We start from the raw sequence: 15,163 nt of genomic DNA, 5'->3' as shown, positions 1-15,163 counted from the left end.
CGGAAATAGTTTTATTTTTCGATCCAAAAATAGACTTAAGTTTCACATTTGAACCAGAGAAATGTATTTTCCATAATTTTCTTACAAAAAACTAGACAAAAAACTAGAGTTTACGGTCAAAAACTCTTATTAGCTCAGATTTTGAACCAGAATTGTATTTTCCATAATTTTCTTACAAAAAACTAGAGTTTACGGTCAAAAACACTTGTTAGTTCAGATTTTAGGCTAGCAATTCACCCCCACTATCACACTATAACTACTCTAAGAGATCTTTCCGCCATCAACTCTTCTCCCCAAAAATATTTTTTCAGAGATTTCATGTTAAAAAATTTTATTTCAAGTCATCCACACGGGTTTTCCGCTAGCAACTCACCCCCCACTATCAATAACTACTCTAAGAGATCCTTCTGCCATCAACCCATCCCCCCAAAAATATTTTTTCAGAGATTTCATGTTAAAAAATTTTATTTCAAGTCATCCACACGGGTTTCTCACTAGCAACTCACCCCCCACTATCTAACTACTCTATAACTACTCTAAGAGATCCTTCCGCCATCAACCCATCCCCCCAAAAATATTTTTTCAGATTTCATGTTAAAAAATTTTATTTCAAGTCATCCACACGGGTTTTTCGCAAGCAACTCACCCCTCCCTACCAATTCGCAAATGGTATCTACCGACATATTCATATCAAACTATTCTTGGCTAAAGGTAATTGTCGAATAAAATCAGAAACTGCTCTTGATCGCACATACTTCAAAGAAATGGAACAGTGGATAACGCATGGGTGATAGACAGCTTTTCCTACAAAATCATTCCTAAATACGCAATTTGACAATCTCTAGTTTTCGATTAAAAAAAAAAAAAACAATTATACTCTCAAAACGTGTTTGACCACTTTAAAGGTAAAGGATTGGTCACTTTTTACAATATAATCGTCAAACCACACTGCCTCAGACGTAGGTTCTCTTGTAGGGTTCATATCTATTACACTTTTGAGCATATTCTTGTAGGGTTCATATCTATTAATGCTTTACTACTCCCATGTTTTTGATAACCCTAGCCCTACGATTCATTTTGAGAAATCCTCCCTCATTATCAATGACTTCTACATAAAACAGGTTGTTCGGGAAGAAATTGAAATTTTACTCAAAATAAATAATAATGTTTCTTTAAATAGGGATTTGGAGAAATATTCACTAAATGCCCTATGCACAAATTTAATTAAACTCAATTTTACAAATTATGCTACAAGACCAGTGACAACATCAGTAAACCTGTTACTACTTCAAGGTCATTCTGACTAAAAACATCGCTCCCCCTTCCAGTTTTCCTAAATGATCCTTTAATTTATTAAAATTTGGTGCATTGAAAGCAAATATTTTCTCTTTAATTTCATGCCGGTCATTTGGATATGATGATGAATCATTAAACGATACCACTACAAATGCAAGGGAATGATCCGAACCTGGTGGAATTGGCACATTTCATGATTTCAGCCAGGTCACAAATATCTTCACTAATTAGTATGTTATCAATAAGCATGGCCGTGCGTTCTGTGATTCGTGAAGGGATGTTAATCGACGGGAAAAAAACTAAATGATAGCATAGTTGTTAAAAAATTCCGCATTTGTATTATTTCTGAGCCTCATCAAATTATGGTTAAAATCTCCCATTAGCATACGCGGCTTTTTACGCGACCCTAACTTCTGACAAATTTTCTCAAAATGCTGAGATGTTTCCGATATGTTAGAACTAGGTGTCCTGTAAATAATAGTAATCAAAATTTTGACATCATTTACATTAACAACAAAAGACTAAATCAGATCTTCAACCCAGACACCTAAAGTATCTTCTACAGTTACAGAAATATCATCCAGCACGTAAATTCAGATATCATATCAAAACAAAGATTATTTTCGTTAAGTGTGGAAAGTGGTGTATCAAACGGAGTTTCAAGCCCCTGGCAATTATACCTGGCTACGATAAGATCACTCGATGGTTTAATTCACCTCATATCGCAGGGATTAATATGCTCAGAAACAGGAATATTTAGATCTGAGCTCACTTTTTCATTCTCATCTCACGTTCACAGTGACCTCGTTCACATAAATTAGCTAAATTAGAGTAATTTCCTGCAAGATCATATATTCTATGAGACAGAAGAGACATTTTGAAACAAAAGTTCACCTTACTGTCACCAAAACAGTTTAGTCACTCTCCTGTCTGTTAGCCGGAACCCTGGCTTCTGGAAGACGGCTCAGCAAGACAACTTGATTCTAACTACTTGATCTCCAGAATTTGCAAAGATACAGCCCTGCACTGACCAAGCATTTTTCATACCCACTACATCCCTAGCAGCATTTAGAAGTTCCCGTCTATGACGAGTAAGACTTTCACTTACAAAACATTACGATCTTTTCAGCTTGCTCCGATTTTGATGAATTGATTTTGATATATTACATTCATACTATTTTCTTATGGAATTATATGTAATCATTTTCTATAACCGAGCTATTGTGTACTTCAATGAAATGAAGGAACGGGCTTTTTTTTGCGTCTTATAATGTAGATTTATATGCTACAGTTTCATTAATTTTGACTTTCCTTTTTTGTTGGCACCCTTATGGTCTTATCACAGTTGACGCTCTGGATCATTGAAAAAAAAATTCTTCTGCATGTTCAAATCACTTAACATTTTCGACAACTGCAAGTTTTTTATTTATTTTTTGTCGTATTCTTGGAAGCTTTTAATACTAGTGAAATATTGTCTGTTTAAACAACTTGTATCAATTTTATGTCGTCATTTCAATATTAAAATGTAATTTTTTTAATGACATCATTTATGGCTATAAGATTTATGTAGTCTTTTGTAATTGTACATGGTGTCATTGCAATGTTATATTGTATATTTTTGCTCATTTAATAAATACAAGTGGCATGCCATATATACAAGTTGCTCATTCAGTGCGTCTGAATTTGATGTCATTCACATAAACAAAAAACTTATTATGGTTTGCAAAGAATTCACGTCTGTATATTGTTTTTTTTTTCAGGCCCCAAAAATTGAATCTGCTAACTTCATAACAAAAATTATTTAGTTTTTTTTCAAAAAAACTTATAAGCCAATCTACAAATCTACATAAACAATGATTATTTGCTTAAAGAGAGTAGGCAATGCTTCATTTGTTTTCATCATTACCTCACATATTTTCCATCCTTTTTACTTTAGCTGTTCGGATCAATTTATATATCTTGCATAATGTCACACAATATGATAAAGACACACATAATTTGTCTTGTTTTTCGTTAATCTTAAGTCTTACCGAAGAAAATTACCAATTACATTTTAATTAAGATATTCTGGCGTAAATTCAATTCCTCGTTCATGTTTGTCTTTCAGAGAATCATAACTCTTTTAGAAATTTTATTCTCCAGTGAGACGATCAACAACCTTGTCGGTCTTTAAATGCTTATAAATGTGACGTCATCCATATGACCTTTTTTTCTGAAATTAAGACTAAACAGATGTTTGTGAAGCCATGACCTAAGAATAAACGGACATTTTTGAATCCTTCGGGTAAAAAAAATTAAAAATTCATGCTCGATAATAAAATTAATAATAATAACCCAAAAGTCAATCTATTTCGTCCCCTAATGATTGCTAATTCCCATTTGCTTCATCATATCCTCCAGTCCCTTCATTCCACCCCTACTGTGGTTAATCCTTGCCATTTGCTGACTCAATTTCCTCATTTGTATTGAATTTGCATTTTTAGTCATGTCTCCATTCGAAAGTCCTTTCATGGCACCCTTCTTCCACATTGTTCTAAACATGGAATATTGGTTGATTAGATCTCGAACATCTGTTTCTGTCACTGCTGAGCCTCTTGCAATTCTTCTAATTCGACCAGGCTGCTTCAAAAGTTTAGCTCCATCTTCATGGTCCAGCTCAAGATTGTTCATTGAATCCATAATAGCCATCTTTTTTTTTAATCTTGCGTTCGATTCTTTGTCACCACCCATTTCTAGAATTTTTTGTCCTATACCTGGAATCATTTGCAGAGTTTGCTCAATTGGACCCATCTTCACAATATTCTGGAACTGTTCATACATAACACGAAGAGTGAATTTACCCTGCTTCAGTTTCTCAACCAATTCTTCATTATCATCTAATTTTAGTTCATTGACTTTATCAATAAGTCCAGCGATATCTCCAAGTCCCAATAACTTTCTAATAAAAGGCTCAGCCTTAAACGGCTCAAATTCATCAATTTTCTCACCAGTACCAATGAAAACTATAGGGCTTTTGGTAGATGCCACGGCACTTAAGGCTCCACCACCCTTAGCATGACCGTCTAATTTAGTAACAATGACAGAACAAATATCCACTTTTTGTTTGAATGCTTTAGCGTGAGATTCACATGCCTGACCAATTAAGGCATCCATGACAAAAATGACATTGTCTGGCTTCACAGCATTTGAAACTTCCAACATTTCTTCAAAAAGTGAATCTTCTTGCTTATGACGACCGCTTGTATCAACAATAATGATTTCAAATCCTTTTCTTTTAAAGGTTTCAACACCGTCACATGCAATTACAACTGGATCACTCTCTGTGTAACTACCAAAGAAGGGAATTTTAGCTTTCGTGGCATTCTGCTTAATTTGGTCATACGCACCAGCTCTGAAAGTATCAGCACAGACCAAGCAGGTTTTCCAGTTTCGTTTCATGTAATAATATGCGAGCTTTGTGCACGTTGTTGTTTTTCCTGACCCTTGAAGACCAACAAGCATAAAAACGTTTGCTTTTCCTTTGACTGGCTGATATTCTGGCACACCAGGGTCAACAAGCTTTAGTAACTCTCTGAAAACAGCCATTTGAATCATCCGTTGTTTGTTTAGACCAGCAGCTTGATCATTAAAACGTATTGCACTCTGTATATTTTCTCTGAGCTGCTTAACTTGTAGAATATTAACATCAGCTTCAATCAAGGCAGTTACAATTTTTTTCAATATGCCATCTAATGCTTCTTTGCTGATGGTTGGGTTAGAATTGAGGGATTTCAATGCGGTGCTGATTTTCCTTCCTAGATCTGCTAAAACCATTTTGTATCTTTAACCATCTCAATTGAACTTGTGATGGAAATATTTGATGGAGATATTGTCCCATCTCTGTAACCACGTTTTTTCTTTTTCTAAGGCAAAAGTTGTTTTCCTAAAAGTTCGGAATATTTATGAAAATACTTCAAAATACTTATGCAATTACGACTTTCTGGAACTAGTTTAAAAGCATAAAAATGTTTGACTGGTCTATATTATCAGGTTGTTTTTCTAATGACGTCAAAATTTTTTTTTTCAAACTCATATGATCTATTTCTATTCTCAAGGTTCTAAAATTATGTCAGGTCTCCACTTTGAATTCTCTCTCTAGCTGGGAATTTAGCATTTCTACTTTTTGTTAAACTTATGGCAACAACTTCGAGAGCTTTGTGTTGAGTTCATTGTAACCTCTTTCCATGGGTGCCCATAAGGAGGGGCGCCACCACCACCGGCACCCCTCCCCCCTGGCTGAATAAAGCTGCTTTAAATTTTTACATTTTTCTTTTGAGATTTCTATTATACAACATTGGAAGTGCCGACTAGACCAGGTAAGTCCCTCCCTAAAATTCAGCTTATGGGTGCCCATGCCTCTTCCACACTAGGAGTGCTATGTCTTCTAGAGACTTTGCGTTTGCAAAACTTTCAACTAAGTTACTTAATATATGGAAGGCTGTCTATCGATGAAACAGTTGTGTAACAACTGTTTCATATCGAGCAGCATCCATTTACTCAAGCTCACGATACTTATGACAGGACTAAGGTCAAAAGACAAGTTTTGAAACAGCTAAAAAAAAAAATCAAAATTGTTGTTTTGACTACAATTCATATAAAAGAAGTGGTGCAATTAACAGAATCTTAATTCAACTGCGAGTAACCAACCACTATAAATGAAGGTATTTTAAAAATTAACAGAGCTTTGCTTCCTGAGAAGTTCTAAGATTAAGATAAGGATCTTTCTTGATTAAATCCCCTAAACAAGGGACAAACGAGGATAAAGTGTTGATATCAGACAACAAGATTACTGACCAAACATTAGTTTTACCTGCTTAAATATCACTATTAGAAAAAAAAATTGGTTCTTCTTTTCTGTTTTTGTTGCCTATAATTGTTCCCAAGGCCGTATGCAGGGGGGGTTTGACCCCCCCCCCCCGAAACGTTTGTCTGACTCGTAAAAACGTAACAAAAATGGACATAAACAAATTTGTATGCGTTTTTTGAGGTTTTTTGTGTAACCCCCCACCAAAAAAAAAATAAATAAATAAAATTTGAGTAAAACCCCCTCCGAAAAAAAATCTTGGGTACGGCCTTGATTGTTCCCATGATCACTCCTGCGTTAAACGTGACAAGTCACCATCACTTAATATCAGCAACTGTATTAACTCAGTTGATCCGTGGTATACTGCATGGTGAATCGTGGTTCTTCCCTCAGTGTCGGCCAGCCCCAAGTGAATAGGGTGACGTTCCTGATTAATCAGTGATTTCCTAATTTTAACATCTCCTTTTAGTAAAAGCAATGTTTTTAGTGGTGTCTAGTTTGAAGTGGTTCCTAGGGGGAAGGGGTTGAATAGGGTAGCTTATCAGATGGAACATACAAACCTAAACCAAATAGTGTTACGTAAGTCATGAATCGTCTTTACAATAAATATCCTAAGTTTCTAGCAAAAAATTTAAAAAGCTTATCTCCCTAAGCCTCCCAGTGCCTTATTTGTGTTTGTGCAGAAAGTCTTCAAAAAATTTACCCTGCTTGTTACTAATGATTTTTTAGTTTTAAAAATATTATCCGATGTGTATTGTAGGTAGCAATGAATGAAGCAAGTTGTTGTCACTTTCGCCCAAGACCCTCTTTAAAGTAATATCCCCCAACGGCATCCTAGGGCCGGTGCCCTTTTTAAGAGTCAAAGGTAATTGGAGGGTAACCAAAAATGGCAACCCCAAAAACATCCAATCGAAGTTTTGAGATGGCCGTTTTGTTCAGCATAGTCGAAAGGTCTAAAGAATATACATTTTGGGAATATATCATCCCCCAAATCATTCCTTAAGATTGCCAGAGCGTTCCTGGCATGTGCCCTTTTGACAACCTCGCCAAATTACTAAATCCTTTCACAAATCCACAAATACATAGTTTAAATTTTTAACTTTTGATTTGACAGCGTATTATATAAAAAAAAAACATATCATACAGAACACCCAGGAAAAACTCTTCAGCTTAGATCGTTATAGTAAAGAATAAACGCCAGAAAATAAACCAGCAGAGTCACTCAAATATGACATCATAAAAATTATATATTATTTAGAATACTTTGTTTAGTTAATTACAAAAGACAATAGACACAGCAATATCCTATCAAATATCGTTTGATATCCTATCAAGTTTGAAAAAAAGGAAAATTCGACGTCATGAGAAAAATAATCTGAAAATATAGTAAACAACCAAATATTTTCCTGTGTTTAAACTAATTCCAAAAAGTCGTAATTGCATATTTGCAATTTTCATGTTTATTGTGAACACTTAAGAAAACAACTTTTGCCTTAGGAAAACAATGTACATGGTGTCAGATATGGGACAATATCTCAATCAAATGTTTCCTTTATAGGTTCAATTGAGTTGAAGTCAATAAAGCGTTTCTTCATTCCATTGTAATTTTGATTCGCAAGGCAATTTTGATTCCTCAATAATATTACCACCAAAAACTATAGCTTCATGTGATACGATTTCACTGGATTCATTTTTGGAAAAATTTCTATTTCCCAATTCCAGGATATACTTTGTGAATGCCCCCTGTTCAAGATCAGCAACCTATTTTTTTCTAAAGAAATATTTTTTAAATAATTTCAAAAGTGACCTTTTTTTAACGAGAAATCGAGTTTATCACTATGGCTGCTTCAGAATTAAACAAGTAAGTACTGACTGAAATCACCTCCAGAAACAAAGATTGTCCCTCCGATTGGCAATTTTGTCAACAGGCTTTCCTTTAAAAAGAACCCAATCAGTTTCTCTCTCGAAATCAGTTACTTAAACATAATTAACACTGATTCTGCAAGAGACTGCTCCTTCCCTTATGGAGACCGGGGCTCACCAAAACAACTGTACTATGGCTTTGCCCAGATGCACTCAGGATAATTACTACTTTTGACAAAGAAAACCCCAAGGGCTATGCAATTCTGGAGCAAGCATAGACACAAATACCTTACTTAGGCTGCCTCAATCTAAAAGATAAAAATATTTATATTACTCTTGATCTCCCTGACTTTTATGATAATATGACTATGATATGACTCTTAATGTTCGCCTTTTTTTAATGTATTCATGAAGCCTTAGCTTTTATTTGATCTATTTACATAATTTAAGGCAATTGACCTTCGGGCTTCACTTGTCTAGTACCATGGATTAAAATATCTGTTTCACTATTCTATTTTGGTTTTATTTGTGATTGGGGAGCACCGAGGGCATTGAAGGGGTAAACAGGTTGACCTTCTATTGGTTTGGTTCAAATAAAGACTCTAAAATTTCCATTTTTGAGCAAATTCAAAAGCTTCTACGACCATTATTTCCACATGAGCAGGCTGAGGAGGAATATAACACATTTGAAAGACATCACGCTTTACTACGTTAACACTATTGCGTTAATTACGCAACAGGGGAAGAGCAACATCTTTCTTTTATTTTCTTCCTGAGTAAAGCATGAAACAACTCAAATAACGGTTTTAAGATCAATAATACAACATTTCACCGTTTTAGCCTTACTTGAGAGATAAGGTTGCTTCACAGAAATTACATTGTTATTGTACCTCTCCTTATATCACCATAGTTACTGGAAAACTAATAGATTGATGCTATTGGTAATGCAAAATAAGACGTTAGTTTGTTTAAGTTTTTGGTTAGAATACAAATTCAACATCTGTTTTCCAGCTCATTTCCTATTCAAATGAAGGACTAAGAAAGCTACTTCCTCTTTTCGTAAGTCGTAACATAGGATTGGCGGGCTTTGATTTTCTGAGGAGTTTGAATTACTGGAGAAGGTTGCGGGCTATTATGGCAATAAAATAGATTATATAGCTGTTGCGTAATTGGAAAATGATGAGCATTGAATTTTGCAACTTTCTATATAATTTTCAGAATATATTTTAGTGAGCAATGTAGTTTAAGTCCCCAAATTGGGTTTTATAAAATGAAACAGCCAGGCAGAGACAATTACTAACTAGAAACTACCTTTACTAAATAGCTTGTGGTATTATTGACACACAAATTCATTTTACGTTTGGGCTATGTGAAAAAAGAACATTTTTGCAGATAGGTACTTGAAACCTCTTTAGTAGGGTTCTCTCTTACACTGATCTGATAATGTGATTTTCATAAGATCCTAATGACTTTTAGGGGGTGTTTCCCCCTTTTTTCGAAAATAGGGCAAACATTCCCGGGCTCGTAACTTTTGATTGGTAAGTCTAAACTTGGTGAAATATAAACTTGATAAACTTATATATTTGAAATCAGCATAAAAATCATAGTTTTTTGATGTATCAATTGTTATAAAAAATCCCTTTTTCAGAGTTTTGGTTACTATTGAGATGGGTCGCTCCTTACTTGCAGATCGTTACCACGAACTGTTTGACAGAGTCTTAATACAAGAAAAGAATCAAATTTTTATGCTGATTCAAAATTTGTGGAATTCATTAATTTTAATGTTACTCATCAAAAGTTACGAGCCTGAGAACATCTACTCTATTTTTGAAAAAGTGGAGAAACACCCTCAAACATCAAGATTAAAAATCACACATATTAGGGAACCCTACTGACTATGTTTCAAGCTCCTGTGTACAAAATGTTGAATTTTTCAAATTTATTTTCGCTAGAAGAAATATCACGGATATTTTTTTTTTTTTTTTTTTTTTTTTTTTGTTTTCTCCAGCGGAGATGATATCGAACCAATATCCAAAAAGACTGGAAGAGGGCTCATTTGATCGGAAGTCAAAAGTTCTAGTGCCCTTTTTCCTCCAAAATGTTCTAGTCAAAATTTTGTGATAGCCATTTTTCGGTATAGTTAAAAGGTTTACCCTTGGGGATAATATGACTCCCCAAAAACCCTGGGGAAGGGGCTATAAGTTATAAAAATTTACCTATAGTATTTTTCAGTAAGGATGGAATCGTCCGGAGGGAATCTTACGGGGGAAGTATTTTGCGTGGGAGAAAATTTCTATGGAGAAGTTTACCGTGAGGGAAGGGAACTTTTCATAAATGGGGAGCCTGATTTACCAGCAATTTTTGAAAAACAATCAGAAATTAAATTACAAGAAATAAGTTTTTTTCATTTTAAATATAGGGGCAACGTTAAAACTCAAAACGAACAGAAATTATTCCGCTAAAGTTCGACTGTTTATCTCCATTTCTTAAGAACCTCTCCCGAAAAACAAGTGCTAATTCACTAGAATATATAGCTTTCTTATAGTTGCAAAAAAAAACTTTTGCATGAAGATCAAGCTATTGAGGAGGGGGATGATTCCTTCATATACCAAATGATTTCTCTTTATGTAATCAAAATTAATATAACCAGAATGTCGATTTATACTTTTAACATCAATAATAGCACTCCTCCATACCCTAGTATCTTGCATTGTTCATTCCAGTCTTTGGTTGACACTAACATAATCAATAAGGTAAACTGTTTTACCATCACGTGAATATCATGTTAACTTATGGGTCATTTTATGATTAAATACAGTATTAGTTTTAACTAGATTGTTATGCCTGCAAAATTACAGCAGTCTGTACCTATTGCTGTTTTTTTTTTCCTACACCAAATTTACTTAGACTAGGGTACCATCTATCCATATTTCTACCAACCATGGCATTGAAATCTGCTAATAAAAATACCATATTTCTACTTGGGACCCTGTCTGTTTGTTCCTGTAGCTTTAAGTAAAATTTATCTGAGACACTACTATTTCACTCAGTTGGCTCTACAGGGGCATACACTACTATGACTGATACCCTGCAGTTTTAGTCATAAAATGAGCGACTTGCATTCTATTAGTAATACCTTTCCAATCTAAGCAAGACTTGACAGCTTCCTTATTCATCATGCACCGTATTCCTTGGTTTTGCATCCCATCCTTCCTACATGAGTATATAAACGCTATATCACCTAATTTAGTGCTTTTGAATCGTCTAAATTCGTCAGTAAAAATGTTTATACGATAGTTCTTTTTAACGTCGTAATATTTCAAATCGCAATTTTCATATCTTTTTCATCATTGAAATTATTATTGCCTCTGGAAAAGCAATGGTCCAAGAATCAGTGCAGGACGGGGACTAACATCATCTCAGTTCTACACGATACGCTTAAGCTGGCATAGCACTGGACAGCTAGAAGTCCCCGGGACATCCAGTTAAAGAGAGAGTTTGTGGAATCCTAAGCCCATCTTGTCACAACATGGTTTTCCACAATTGGCAATGCTCTTCTCTCAACAAGAGTCAAAATCCTGCGCAGACAATCTCAAGCATATTACCTCCGACTCATTATGAGGTCTTTCAGCCCAAAAAAGTCCACCAAAATAAATGAAATCCTGGAAAATCATCCGTCGATCGGAATCCATTGCAAATACTGTGTCGTATTTAGGCTATAGTTTCTTCGAGGGGTGCCACTCCTCAAGGTCACCCCGCAGTGCTATTATTAGTCACAGTTTTAGCTCGAAAAATCGTAATACGCCCACCCTGATGCCACTATGAGGTCACGCAAGCAGGATTTCCCTGTTGGGGATAGAGACGGAAAAAAACTTATGATGGAGTGGAGTCCCCAAACCATCTCACAACACCGAAACAGCTCCAACCTTTTACACTTGACCTATACTGGTAAGGGCTACCAAAAACAGAGTGGTAGGCCTTGTTTCTTCTAACCTCAACCTCGTCTCCCTGCCTTTACCCTTAAGCTTAAGTTCTGAGACCTTGAATTCCACTTTATCGTAGTCATTGGTACTATACCGTAGTCTTAAACATTCTACTACCAGATTGGATTCTCTGAACAAATTTATACTTTTGAATTAAATTTACTACCCACTATTACTACCCATTTGGATCGATTGATGAAATTCTTGTTGTCAGTTTGCCCTTATTTTAAACTTGCTGTGCGCCGGTCCCTTTAAAAGTCCCAAAAACTGAAACTAACCAATGACGGTATTCACCTTTCAAAACTAGAAATAATTGCCTTGGATTAATCATCATTGTATTCACTTTTTCATTTTGTTGAAATTTCTTAGCTTAAAAGATCTGGTCAACAAATATTGAGGAAAAATCTTACAAACCATTAAGTCGTTTCAAATAATTCGTGGTAATGAGCTGTAAGTAAGAAACGATGCGGCTAAATGGTAACGGAAACTCTACGGGTTACCTATATGAAACATAGTCTTGATAACAATGGATACATCGAAAGAATAAAATTTTGGTGCTGATCCAAAATACATCAAATTCATCAAGTTTAATGTTACCATCAATAGTTACGAGTCTAAGAAAATTTCACCAATTTTTGAAAATCCCTCCATTAGATTCAGCTTATCAGAGAGCCCAAAAATATTGGAGGGCAGCTAGCCCTCCTCTTAAGCTCCTTTCTTCCCAAAGTCGCCCGGTCAAAATTATGAGATAGCCAGTTCGTTCAACATAGTTAAACGATCTAATAGCTATGTCCTTAAGAATGACTTGATCCTACAGCCCCTGGAGGAAGGGCTGCAAGCTACAAACTTTGCCCATTGTTTACATATAGCATTGGCTATTGGGGAGTATACAGATATTTTTCTGGGGGGAGGGGTTAGTTACGTTGGAGGATCTTCTTATGTAGGATATTTTTGTGGGGCAAGGGAATTTTTCATGGAGGGGAAGGTGGATTTCCCAGCTTTATTTAAAACAAAATCAGAAATTAAATTTTTTAAAACAAGTTTTTTTCAACTGAAAGTAAGGAGCAACATTAAAACTCAAAATTAAAAGAACTACGGGGGGCTGACCCCTCCTCAACACCTTGCTCTTCACACTAAAGTTTTTTTAGAACTATGAAAAAGCATAATACTATAATTAAAGGGCAAACATTATCATAATTTTTATGATTACTATAATGAAAATTGTGCTTCAGGAGTCATTCTTCGTAATTATTAGAGTCAAAGACAACTTTATTAAGTGAAATATCTGAATACATCCTTAATAAAATGACGGAATCTCGACTTTCACATGAGCCTAAGAGCCAACATTCCCTATTTTTTATAGTACAAAAAGCACACTTCGTAAACTTAACTTTTGATTAGTTCCTTTGCCTAAAGTACCAAGGACATCAAAACTAAAAAATTTTGCCCCTTAGACCCATTATTAGGTCTATTAACACGTGAAAAAAGTACAAATAAATGTGCATTGTCAGTTTAATAAACATATGCTGGTATTTATTCCCTAAAATGACAATAATATTTGATTTATTAAAGTTATAAAAGTGAAAACATTAGATTTTTTCAGTAAAGTGCAAATTATGCTCTGGTCTTGGGAAGCCATACGGGTTTTGAGCCCTACTCATGTTAATTTCTGCTTGTTTTGAGTTTGACTCTGTTATTTATTTTAATTTCTGTTCGTTTTGGGTTCCACTTATTTATCAATGCTGATTTGTAGTAGTTTTACGCTTTTTAGATTATTTGATTTGATTTTTGCTCATTTTTGGTTTAATGGAGTTCTTTGCTATTATTTGAAAAACTCATTTTATGGAAAAAGTTTTATTTAATTGATTTCTGCTTTTTTATATTGACAATGTCTTTTCAGGGAAAAAGAAAAAAATTGTTTAAATCTTTTTGGTTTTCCTTTAAGAATTTATAGTTTGGCCTGCTATTTGTTTGCTGGAGAAAATTTTTTCGACAATTTTTAACAACATACACCCTTTTAAAAATCTGGACACAAATATTAGTCTTTAATTTATTTGTATACCTCCTCTAGTTGACCTGAAAAATAAAACTTGATACCATTCGGAAAAAAAAATCTATTTAAGATCTTTGACAGCTTAGATACGCTTTTTAATTAAATAATTTTTAAGAGCAGAAGTAGTTATAGAAGTAGCTGATAGTTTGAACATAATACCCTCGGTCGTTCTTGGGATACTGCTGAGATGTGTGGGGGGTTGACCTACGCAATAGACCTAGAGATACAGTTACAAGAGCGTTCAGCTATGCTAAACAAAATGGCTATCTTAAATTTTGATTGAAAGTGTTTGGAAAATTTTGAGCTAAAGAGGAGGGCTGATTGTCCTCTAATCACTTTTGACTCTTAAAAAGGGTACTAGAACTTTGAATTTCCAATCAAATTAACTCCTTTGAAATTACTAGTTATTGATAGTTATTTACTTGCTATGATAGAGCAGTTCTGCCTGTGATATTGCTTATATGCCCTTTTAATATAAATATGCGTATAGTTTTTCGTTTAATTGAAACTCTCCCTAAATGCTTCAACTTAATGCCCTTGGTGTCATTAGCTACAGCAACCGTAGAAGTAGTATCAAAAGTATACACATAGTGTCTTCTGTCTAGTTCAAAAGCTGTCACAACTTACCCTGCAAGATCTAACTTAATAATTCCCCCTTGTATCCTTGGCCATGGAGCCTTTCGAGGGGGATTAGGAGTGTTGTGATTGGATTGTATGTATTGATTGGATTATTCAATGTAGGCCTATTTTAATGTTTTTCTATTAATTTAGATTTTGATTTAAACGGTATGTATTCCCCCTCTATTACAGGCCTAGGAGCCTTTGGGGGATTAGCACAATGTATTTTCTTGTATTATTAATTGATTATGAATAAATCTTATCTTATCTAATGTAAGCCGTTATTCTGATATTGCAATGTCACCCTATTGACAATCTACATGATCATAGGCTGTTTTGATTTAGTTCCGCATCCGCCCAAATATTCCTTGAAAACTTTACCTTAATGCCCTTAGCTTGTATAGTAGCAATAGTTTTAGTAGTAGTAGTAGCATTAGTAGTAGTATGCACATAGCAACTTTTTTTCAACATCCCCTTCAACACATAATGAAATTTTTAACTTAATAC

At 34.7% G+C, this 15,163-nt stretch overlaps 1 pseudogene; it reads right to left on the bottom strand.

The window, feature by feature from the left end:
• Nucleotides 1–3,654: 3,654 nt before the first annotated feature.
• On the bottom strand, nucleotides 3,655–5,109 carry LOC148950656 (signal recognition particle subunit SRP54 pseudogene; annotated as a pseudogene).
• Between the last annotated feature and the right edge of the window lie 10,054 nt (nucleotides 5,110–15,163).

Source organism: Artemia sp. Qi Xiang Cuo, chromosome 7, assembly GCF_049724085.1.
Source record: "Artemia sp. Qi Xiang Cuo chromosome 7, ASM4972408v1, whole genome shotgun sequence".
Lineage (NCBI taxonomy): Eukaryota > Metazoa > Arthropoda > Branchiopoda > Anostraca > Artemiidae > Artemia > Artemia sp. Qi Xiang Cuo.
The sequence above is the reverse complement of the archived record's forward strand: the minus strand, read 5'-3'. Positions and strand labels throughout refer to the sequence as shown.